This window comes from Alexandromys fortis, unplaced genomic scaffold (assembly GCF_014885135.2).
Source record: "Alexandromys fortis isolate MF-2015 unplaced genomic scaffold, M_Fortis_MF-2015_v1.1 scaffold_73, whole genome shotgun sequence".
NCBI classification, from domain to species: Eukaryota; Metazoa; Chordata; class Mammalia; order Rodentia; family Cricetidae; genus Alexandromys; species Alexandromys fortis.
The window spans coordinates 2858477-2869715 of record NW_026067959.1 but is presented as its reverse complement, the minus strand read 5'-3'; the positions used below and the strand labels follow the sequence as shown (position 1 = coordinate 2869715).

Here is an 11239-nt window from a genome sequence, read left to right as displayed (position 1 = left end):
CTGCTAGAGCTCATGGTGACCACAGTGTAAGCAAAGGGGAAGGTTCTGGCTAAGGGGTTAGAGGCGGTTGGCTTTCCTTTCCACTCTGCTGGGGCTGTGCCGTCTCTTGCATCTGACAGAAGTCCTAATCTTTACTATGTCTGATGAGGAATCAAGAGGAATGTCTAGATGTAGAGGTAGGAGGTTCGGAGGCTCTGTTATGGAGACACGGAAGCTTGGTTTCCTTATCTGTGAAATGGGAATACAGTCTCATCCACCGAGGGATTGTGAGATAGAATGTCATCTATGTGAAAATTACTTCTTTTTCTACAATTTTCATCTATATTGTTGTCATCATTTTTACTTTAATGCTTGCTTGTGATGACTTACAATTTGTCTGTAATATTTTACAATTTGGCTGCGATAGCTTAAGTTGGAATTTGTGGCTTAAGTTCTCAAAGTTCTCAAAGTAACAATGAAAACATGAATGGCAGATCCTTCACACACCCAGACACGCACACGCACACAATTAGTGTAACTAGGGCTAACCTTTTTTTTTTTTAACATGGCCGCTGAAGCCTTCCCTTTAATGAAAGCATATACCATTTCTCATAACAGAATCAAGAGCCCAGGGTTTTTTCTAGCTTTTATTCAAGTGCACTGACTTGACAATGATTTTAGATTTTGTTAAAAGCAGCCACATCCATGGATTGTACGTAGTCCTCAAAAGCAGTAATCTGCTCCTCTAGCATATCTGTTCCAACCTTATCGTCTTCAACTACACACTGTATTTGAAGCTTTTTTAATTCCATATCCCATTAGAACCAATTTGGAAGAGCCCCACACCGAGCCGTCTGCCTGAATGCTTCTGACACACTCCTCTAACTTGGCCATGTCTGTCTCATCGTCCCAGGGCTTCACATCCAGTAAGACGGAAGACTTGGCAACAACCGCAGGCTTTTTAGCTTTCTTTGATTCGTACTGTGCTAGGCGCTCTTCTCGGAGCCTCTTTGCTTCTTCACTTTCCTCCTCGTCATCTGACCCAAAGAGATCAATGTCGTCGTCGTCATCTTTGACATCCGCAGCTGCACTTCCTGTGGTGTCTTCCACACTGGCAGGGCCATACTTGCCCAAAGATTTCTTCACTCCTGGCAGACTGGCTTTCTCTTTCTCGTAAGACTTGATGTGATTATACCAGCGCAGGGCATGGAACAGGTCAGCGGGCGGTGGGCCAGAGACTGCTTCAAAGACCGCCACATCGGCTTGTGATGGCACATACCTGGAGGCCAGCGGCGGTTCTGAGGTCTCCGAAGCCCATGGCGTAGGCTGTAACCGGAGGCCCGCAGCGGTGGAGGGACAGAGCGCCAGGAGCCCGCGGCCAGCACTGAGGGAGAAAAGGGCTAGGGCTAACCTTGAACTCACAATCCTCCTGCCACATCCAGCCGAGTGCTGGAGCTGCAGACCTGTGTTCCCATGCCTGGCTGCAGCATCTTTTGTCGATAGATATCTGAAATTCTCTTGAGCAATGGTGGAGGCTGAAGAACATGCATTGGATTTGGGTTGTTTTCTTATGTTACTTTATTGTATTATCTGTGCGGGTGTAGCTTAGAGAGCATTGCTTACTCATGGTGTAGGATTAGAAATGATACCCACCATATGCCAATCAAGACTGGTAGGCTACTCAGATAACAAGCTAAGCAGACAGCGTAAACCTTTTGCTTTTGTGAATATTAGTATTACTCTCCCCTATTAGAGATGAAACCAAAGATCTGGGAGGCAAGTGCCCTGGTTTGTGTATGTGTGTGTTTTGTTGTTTGTTTTGGTTTGTTTTTTGGCAACTAGACACAGGTAGGAAGTTATCTGAGAAGAGGGGACCACAGCTGAGAAAAATGCCCTCATAAGTTTGGCCTGTGAGGCACTTTCTTAATTAATGTGGGAAGGCCCAGCCTGCTATGGCAGTACCATACCTGGACAGGTGGCCCTGGAGTGTGTAGGAAACAGGCCAGTAAGCAATGGATGACAGTAAAGATAGCCAATTCACTGAAAAGTCTATTCCTCTTTATGTGGGGCACCATATACAGTGGGTCCCAAGGAGTCCCTCCCAGCTCTATTATAAGGCTGAATGAATTTTGTACATTGAACACACACGTGTTTCATTGGGAAATCCCATTGCCTGTACAGGGCACAAGGCCATGAGGGGGTGGGAATGACTAAGTCTGGCCTAGATCATCTGGGGCTGAGCCCTGACTGCAGCTTCCTGACCCTACCGTCTTTGGCAAACTGCAGTCACCGGACTTTGCATTTATAATAGGTAAAGGGAGGCTTAATAAAGATTGTCCTTAGCTGTTACACAAGGCTGCTGTGAGGGCCACATGAAAGGACAGACAGAAAGGGACTGTGAGCACTAGAGAGTGCTGGGTGGATGGACCGGGCAGTGCCTACCGCAGGGTTAGAGAGGTGGTACTGGGAGTTAGGGGATGTTCCGAGAGCGAGGATGGTGGCGATATTTTACATCTCGCCATTAGTTAACGCACAGCAGCTGAGCAGGCAGGATGCCAGGACGATCTGCACTCCGGGTCCTGGCTCCCTTAGCATCCCTGATGAAGAACAGCTGCTATAGTTTGAGTCTTGACTGTCCCCAGAAGGCTCATGTAATGAAAGGTTTGCCTCATTAACCATTGGTGGTGGGAGATTCTTTAGGAGGCAAAGATGGGAAGAAAGTTAAGGCATCGGAGCTGCTTCCGAAGGGGATGTAGCACCTGGGCCCTTTTTGGTTTTCTCTTTGCTTCTCAGTAACTTTGCAGTGAGCAAGCCTCTTCCACCACGCATTCCTGCCATTGTGTGTTTTGCCACTACCAGCACAAAACAACACAGGCAAGCAACCGTGAATTGAAACTTCTGATACAAAACAAACCTTTCATAATGATCTGTCAAGGACCAACCGTGACAAAAATACTTCTTACCAGGGTAAGGGCATGGGAATTGAAGAAATATAAGTAAAGAATATGAAGACGCATAAAAATAATAAGACAGAAAACATAGAACATGTCGGGAGGGCATTCAGTGATTAAAATCCTGAAGTTCACAGGATTTCAGGATTTATTTTTTCACTTCTTTTAAACCCAACATAAACAGGGAGAGAAGGCAACAGAAGACTTTATTAACCTGCTACAAAAGGGTAACTTACACAGTCAATGGCCTTATCACTCTGAGACATCAAATCATTAGCATTCTGTTGTCTAGGTAGCTGAGGTGCTCTAGGTCAAGTACGTACACTGAAGAGGGCCCTACCCCAGGTGACCTCCTAGTTACTAAAGAAGGAGCAGAAGTACATTTGCATATCCTGACCTCCTGTCAGGAGGGCAGCAACTTACTAGAGTGAGCTATCTTAATTTAAAAGAACCAAGCAATCACCTCCTGAGTTAGGATCTGCGACTTAAGCTCCTCAAATCTCCAAACTCTCTGAATGGGCCTGCGTTGTTTGGTCTCCTCTGATCTTTTACCACAGTGGCAGAAGACAGAGTAACCCAACAGGAGGCTGTGTAGAGGCCTTCACCTCCCGTCCTCACAGATGAATGGGAAGCCAGCACCGAGCCACAGAAAGGTTGGGCCCCTAACAATGACTACTATTTATTTGTTGAGCACTCACTGTGTGCCAGACAGGATGCTATGTAGTCTATGAACATGACCTTTTAAAAGAATTTCTCATGTCCTATAATGAGGCCAAGATGATTAGAATTCCCATTTTACAGACAAGGGAACAGAGGGTCAGAGAAGTCAACTGACTTGCCCCGAGGTTGTAATTAGACAACAGCTTCCTTCTAGAGAGAACCTTCTAGAGTTCAGGTGTGGTGACCACATCCTCAAACACTAAGCTACACTGTAACCCCCAGTTCTTGTACAGTCTTCACGCTCTCTGCTTCCTGCCACAAAGCACAGACCTGCCGGTGCTATCTAGCTTCCGAAGAGAGCAGACACAGAAGGAGGCCTGGGTGCTGATGCGGGGTTTCTTCTGTTTCTTCCTCACTGAACAGGTGTCCCCCTCCCCCCTTATCTGACTCCAGACAGATCATGATAGGATGACAGTCGCAATTATAGTGGGATTTGATGAGGTGGTCACAGCTAGAGAATATTCATGGCTTAATGATGGGGTCAGCATCTGGTACTCCAACATTTCCTTCTCCAAAGAGCAGGGCAAGTCATCATTCACATGTCTACTTAGTCATGTCCAGTGACAGGGGCCAATGTACAGGAGAGAAAACAGAAGGCCATATGTGACGGAAACACACTGGAACTTTCCAGAGTAAGTGAAATTGAAGCCCGAGGAGGGCAGGCAGATTGGACAGACCGATCAAGGCACCTTGATTGACCCATGAAAGACTTGGGAGAGTGGGTGGGATTTGACTCAATAAAAAGGGGAGGAGACTGATGGGAGAGCACTTAGAGAAGGTGACAGTTGTGAGAAACAGAGGCTAGAGCAACAATAGGTTGCAAATGAGTTGACGTGAGTCTTGGGATTCCTTCAGCTACTTCAAATGGAAATGCTTTAAACCGCCAATCCTGGCGGTTTATACCTGTAGCTTTGTGCTCTTCAGGGGACGAAGGGAGGAAAGGTAAGAAAAGGAAAATACAAGAAAATGAAGAGTTGACTTAAATGAGTTAGTTGTTTACAGTCTAGAGGTAGAGTGGGTTTCTGAATGGATTGAATTAACCGTCACAGAACGCCATTAAAGAGCCAGCACTTAGTTCGTGGCATCACAGCAATCAGGCAACATGCTCCATCTTGTGCATCCAACAAGAGAGATTCATTGTCTTCCCAAGATGTCACAAGAAGGCCCTTCTTTGTATTTCATTGGCTCACTCTGGCTTTACCGCTGCCTGTTCTTATATAAAACCGTGATGAAGGGAGTGGACTATGACTGGCTTCTATTAGCAGATTGCAAGCATCAGCCTGGAATAGAAGCAGCTTTGTGCCAGGGTTTCTGATGCCATAGGTCTGGGACTATTTTGCATTCAAAAATAGCTGCCATGTCACAATTGCGTTGCTGTTCCAGGGCCACACTTTGAAGACCGGTATAAAATATGCCAGGGTGACAAATGACGATGTACCGGCCACGGTGTCCCCTAAAGTCAGGGCAGCCCAGTGTCCTGCTTTGCCTGCCTCCTGTTGCTATTTTTCTTTTGTTTTTCTTGGTTCCAAGAAAGATAACAGAATGGAATTTAGAGGTGCGGTGCACATAAGCAGAGATTCCACCAAGTTCTACCCAGGGCAAACGTGACCCAGCATCACTTGTCCTTACTTCTCAGATGTGTATATAGAACAAATCCACCAATGACAGAGTCTGCATCCACTGCTGAGAGTGACAACTGGTGCAGCTAATATGGAAATTAGATGGAGGTTCCTCAAAAACCTAGGATCATATTTTCCATAGGCCCTGATCCACCACCCCTGAACACGCATCCAAAGGACAGCCATAGAATACTGTTGTTGAGACACGTTGTCTTCCACCTTTGTGCTGCTCTCTTCACAATAGTTAGGAACTGGAACCAGTCTACATGTTTGTCAACTAATGAGTGGATTAGAAAAATGTGGTCTATTATATTCAGCATGTGTCGCACTAATACGCAAATACACATATGAGTGTAACTCTGGGGGATCCTCACAGCTCCAGAGGGCGAAAGTTGAAAGCGCAACTGCCAGATGGGTTGGTTGCTACTCTGAAAAGAAGATTCTGCCTCCTCCCCTTCATTCTGCTGGTCACTGGCAGTCTTTGGGGATACCCTGGTTGTAGAAGCATCACTTTAATAACTTCCTGTATCTTCATATAGACCTCTCTCTCTCTCTCTCTCTCTCTCTCTCTCTCTCTCTCTCTCTCTCACACACACACACACACACACACACACACTCTCTCTCTCTCTCTCTCTCTCTCTCTCTCTCTCTCTCTCTTTTAATCTAAGGATTCGTATTGGATCAAGAGGCCCACTTTTCCTAGAGAAGTCTCTAAGAAACTGTTGAAGAATTCAAACCTGGCAAGGAGAATGAGAAGGAACACACCGCAAGTCTTTTCTGCTGTCTGATGAGCTCTCTCTAAATTGGAGATGCTTTGACGGGAGTTGGTGAAACTTCTCTGAGACAGAGCTATTTTACAGTCTAAGATTGTTCATGGTTAAAGCTGCTCCGTCGAAGATTAGCAACAAGAAGGAAAATGAAAGAAAGAACAGCATGCCTTTTATTTTTCCCATGATAGCTATCAGTAATTAGATAATATACAATGAAGATTTTTTACCTCCTTTATAAAACCCTGGTATTATTAGCAAGAAGTTTTAGTCACCAGACAATCTCATATATTTCTTTTATAGGTAAAAACAGATTTTGGGCTTCTTTGAGCCATTTATACTTGTGTTTTAAATTGCTACTGTGTGTGTGTGTGTGTTGTATGTACATGTGGTATGTATATGTGTATGCATGTGTGTATATGGGAAGGCAGAGGCCACAGGATGAATCTTAGACCTTCCTTCATTATGCTGTTTTATTAAAATAGGGCCTACCTAGACTACAGAATGAGTTCATGGTCACTCTGTGTGTGTGTATATGTATGTGTGTGTGATAGATATGGGATTCCCCTCTGTATACTATGGATATGTTTTATTACCATTGGTTATTAAAGAAGCTCTTTTGGTCAATGGCTTAGTAGAGGAAAGCCAGGCGGGAAACCAAACAGAGATAAAGAGAGAAAGTAGGCGGAGTTAAGGAGATGCCATGTAGCTGCTGAAGGAGAAAGACACAAGCAGCAAGCCAGAACTTTACTGTTAGGCTACAACCTTGTGTTGATACATAGATTAATAAAGATGGGTTAATTTAAGATGTAAGAGTTAGCTAGGAATACACTAGAATCATTGGCCAAGCAGTGCTGTAATTAATATAGTTTCTGTGTTATTATCTGGGTCTGAGTGACCTGGAGACGAACAGTCTCCTCCTGTGTGTGTGTATATGTGTGTGTGTGTGTGTGTGTATCTTGATATCTTTTTACTTAACATTCTCAATAGCATGATTCATTTTACCAAATAGTGGGGCACCAACTGCAACTAACTTGTTTTTATTGTCTTATGTTCAATGACCTTTACTAATATTTTGTATTAAACTTAAATAAAATACATATACACATGTGTGTGTGTGTGTGTGTGTGTATATATATATATATATATATATATATATAAAATGTGGGATGCCCTTCTGTATATGTGTTGCCTTTATTGGCCAATGAATAAAGCTGCTTTGACCTTATGGCAGGGCAGAATATAGCCAGGCTGGAAGAGATATAAATCGAGAGTAGGAGGAATCAAAGAGACGCCATGATGTAGCTGCCAAAGGAGGACACATTGGAACCTTACCAGTAGGCCACAGCCTCATGGTGATACACAGATGAATAGAAATGGATTAATTTAAGATGGAAGAGTTAGTTAATAAGAAACCTGAGCTAGAAGGTCAAACAGTGCTGTAATTAATATAGTTTCTGTGTGATTATTTGGGACTGGATGGCCAGGAATGAACGAGCAGTCTCTGATTACACACATAAACTGGCCATAGCTCAATTCACAGTAAAACAGAGCTCAGAATTAATAAATAGGGCTGGCTGCCAAGTATTTATGGGTGAGCCATAATTCCAAATTTGGTCTGGTAGACTTAACTACATCTGTAGACTTACTGGGAGATCATGGAGTGTGTAGGAGAAAAACAATGAACGAATAATCTTGCTTTTTCTCCCTAACCTAGTTTCTTTTTCTGGGCTTTTCCTACCTAGTAGTTACCAAGCACTATGCTTGAAATGAGTTTACCTATTAGACACTTCTAATCGCATTCATGGAATCAGACTTAACCTCTTGAAGGTTCTTCTTAAGAAACTGATAAGAAGAAGTGTTGAGAATGATGTTCAAGAACTGACTAAACCACACCTCTGAGCTCTCACAAAATTACAAACCCATGCACAGTCCAGATTACAATCAGACCTCAGAGCTCACAGCAAATTCAAGAACTGTGACATTTTAGGTCATCATACACTGTCTGAATGTTGTTTTAAGCCTTCTATTAGACTTCCTCTGCATGATGAAATAACCATCTTTCAGTCTTTCAGAAGAAGGGTGTTTATGGTGAGCGTACTGAAATAGCAGTGTCAAAAAGTTCAAGTATTGCAACTTTGAGCGAGAGGGATGCGAAGTGCTTTCTCTTCCACACTTCATTCACCCTAGGAATGCATTTCTCGTCATCCTGGAGGGACGCAAAGCCACAGCTTCAGAAAGTGAGCAACTGGTTTCACTGTTGAGTAGCTTTAACTACGATGCCTTCATAGAATGAGTCACATTGTGTGGCTGACCACATTTACTTCAGGGGACTATAGACAACACACTGCCTTGTGTTCTCCTGAAATCTATTTGCTGGAGCGCTAACCCATAGTGTAAACTGTATTTAGAGTTAGGGCTTGGGGAAGGTCCTAAAGGCAGCTAAAGTTGTAGAGATGGGATCGAATGATTGGTGGCCCTATAAGACAAGGGAGAAAGAGGGAAATATCTCTAAGGAAAGCCCATATCAGAGCACATCAAGAAAGGGTGGTTAACTGTAAACTACAGAAAGCCCATCCGAAACCAAGCTACCATCACCTTGCTGTTCAATTTCACTGTCTCCAGAACTGTCAGAAATCAATCTCTTTTCTTTTTGTTTGTGGAAGTCACCTAGACTATGGTATTTTGTTACCATTCAGCCTGAGCTGAATGAGACACTGTGTACATGTATCCTTTTCTATGTCTATTCTATTCCTTAAAGTTGATCATGCCTTTCATTATTCTCTTCCTGTTTCTGTTTCTCCTTATCATTATCATCATCATCATTACTAATATTAGTGTATGCATGTGTGTGTGTGTTAACATGGGAGCGTATATGTCACAGAGTGCCTGTGAAGGTCAGAGAATAACTTTTAAGAATCAGTTCTTTCTTTACCACATTTCAGGGACCCTCTTGTACAACAAGCACTTCTACCTGCTGGGTCATCTCACCGGATATAGCTTCCAGCCATTCTTTAAAATTGAAGTTCACAGTGGATTTCTTTGTTTATCTTATACTATAGCTAGGTCGCTGTCCAGATTGAATCCTATCTTTGAAGTCACTGCTGCTTGTGTTGAACTCATCAAAACCATCTTGTTAGAACTCTCCGTGGTGTTCTGAGTGCATTACGATTTCATGTCTTCTTGTGGACCATACATAAAAGCATGCTGACTTTGCTCTTTCAAACACACACACACACACACACACACACACACACACACACACACACGGTGTAGCTCAAGGAAAGAACACCTGACTAGCATGCACGAAGTGCTGAGTTTCATATCCAATACTTAAAAACAAAAACTACCATAGCCATCAACACCACCGAAGCCAGAAAGCAAGAATAAATCTGACTTGATCCACCTACATGAAATGAAAACCCACCAGGAAATACATTATACACAGGTTAAATCTGTGGTTGCCTACAATCCTCAGAGTTTTAGTTGAGCTTCTTCCTGGAACTGGCAATCCAGCAGTCTCTCAAATTACCAAGAACAAAAATCATAGTTTGAAAATGTGAAGGTTTTAAAGAATGCTATTTCAAAATACCAATGTGAGCTCCATGAGTCAGCTGGTTTTGTACTTGTAATTTCTGTACTCAAAATCTAGGCCCATGCAAAAGATTTCCTATTTAAAAGTTGATGCTATGCTGGGTGTGGTAGCGTATACTTTTAATCCCAGCACTCAGGAGTCAGAGGCAGGTGGATCTCTGTGAGTTTCAGGCCAGCCTGGTCTACAGGATGAATTTCAGGACAATCAGGCCTATTACACGGAGAAACCCCGTCTTGAAAAACAAATCAAAACAAAAATTGATGTAGACTGTGGGCTGGATATGCAGCTCTGTGTTAGACAGTATGCATACTTAGCATGTGTTAGGTCAATTTTGAGTACCAAAACCCAAAGCCCAGCCAAGATAAAAAAGACTTCAAACAACACAAAAGCCAAAATGAAATTTGGACTTGGGGTTAGAAGAGTTGAATTCAACTATCACTTGCCAAGTGATCAGGTAAGGAGCACTGGTAGTTTCTATCTCCGAGTTTCCTTACTTTGAGCCAAATAAATGGCTCTCTAAAAAAAAAAATAATAATTGTTATTGTATGTGTGCGGATGTTTTGTCCCAATATGTGTTTGGTCACTGTGTGCATGCCTGGTGTCCATGGAGGATAGCAGTTGTCAGGTCTCTTGGCACTGGAGTTACAGACAGCTGTGGTCTACCGTGCAGGTGCTGGGGAGTGAACTCTGGTCCTCTGGAAGGGCAGCCAGACCCAGCTTTCCAGCTCAAATCAGTGGCTCTTTGGGTGTGAAACTTTCAGTCCACACAAAAACATAAATCCAACTTAAGGTAAAGGACGTGTGTGCAAATGTGCATGGGCACACACACACATACACACACACACACACACACACACCTAATTACCAGCTGCTGCCACTACTGTTTACAAATAGAAGAACATCTTAAGGCCAGAAAAGGAAAAGCAACATACAACAACTTTCCCACCAAAGACTGATAAAGCGTCACTTACTGACTGAACTTTTAGAACCATTGATCTTAAATAATCTTTAAGATCTTGTTCATACCCCAAGGCAGGCATGAGACATATAAGCATTGAACAGTGGTGGGATGATACATCAGGAACTATATGCTATTAACTAATAAACTTGCTTATGAATTTAACAAGTATTTATTGAGTAACTACCATGAGTCAAATTGTTCAATATAGCTGGTATAGGTCAATGAAAAATCTTAAACTTTGCAATACTTTTAGCCTAGAGTGAGGGGGCCAAAAGTAAAAAAAAACAAACATAATATAGAAGTCAGTTGCATATTATTTTTGGAAAATGTTAACTGCTATGGGAAAAATGGAGCAGGCTAGGGGCTTGAGGCATATGCTCATATGCTCTTTCTCATCGCGGCATAGATCCCACAGCAGATCCCACTATGTGATTATTGCCCTTTCTGCTTCTGCTTATTGCCTCTAACCCAACTGTGAGTAAAGTGATTAATTTGGAAATTTATTACTGATTTCACATATGCCTAATGCAAGGTTGTTGTTGAGTGTGGTCGTTAATTCAGCTTGGGAAATGGTCCCTGAGTTATTTATTTAGACTAACGGCTTGTGATTTTATTGAGTATCAGTATATTTGATTTTGAAAATGCCT

General features: G+C 42.9%; 1 pseudogene; it reads right to left on the bottom strand.

Moving 5' to 3' along the window:
* Positions 1 to 614: 614 nt before the first annotated feature.
* On the bottom strand, positions 615 to 2501 carry LOC126507948 (elongation factor 1-beta-like; annotated as a pseudogene).
* Positions 2502 to 11239: the final 8738 nt, after the last annotated feature.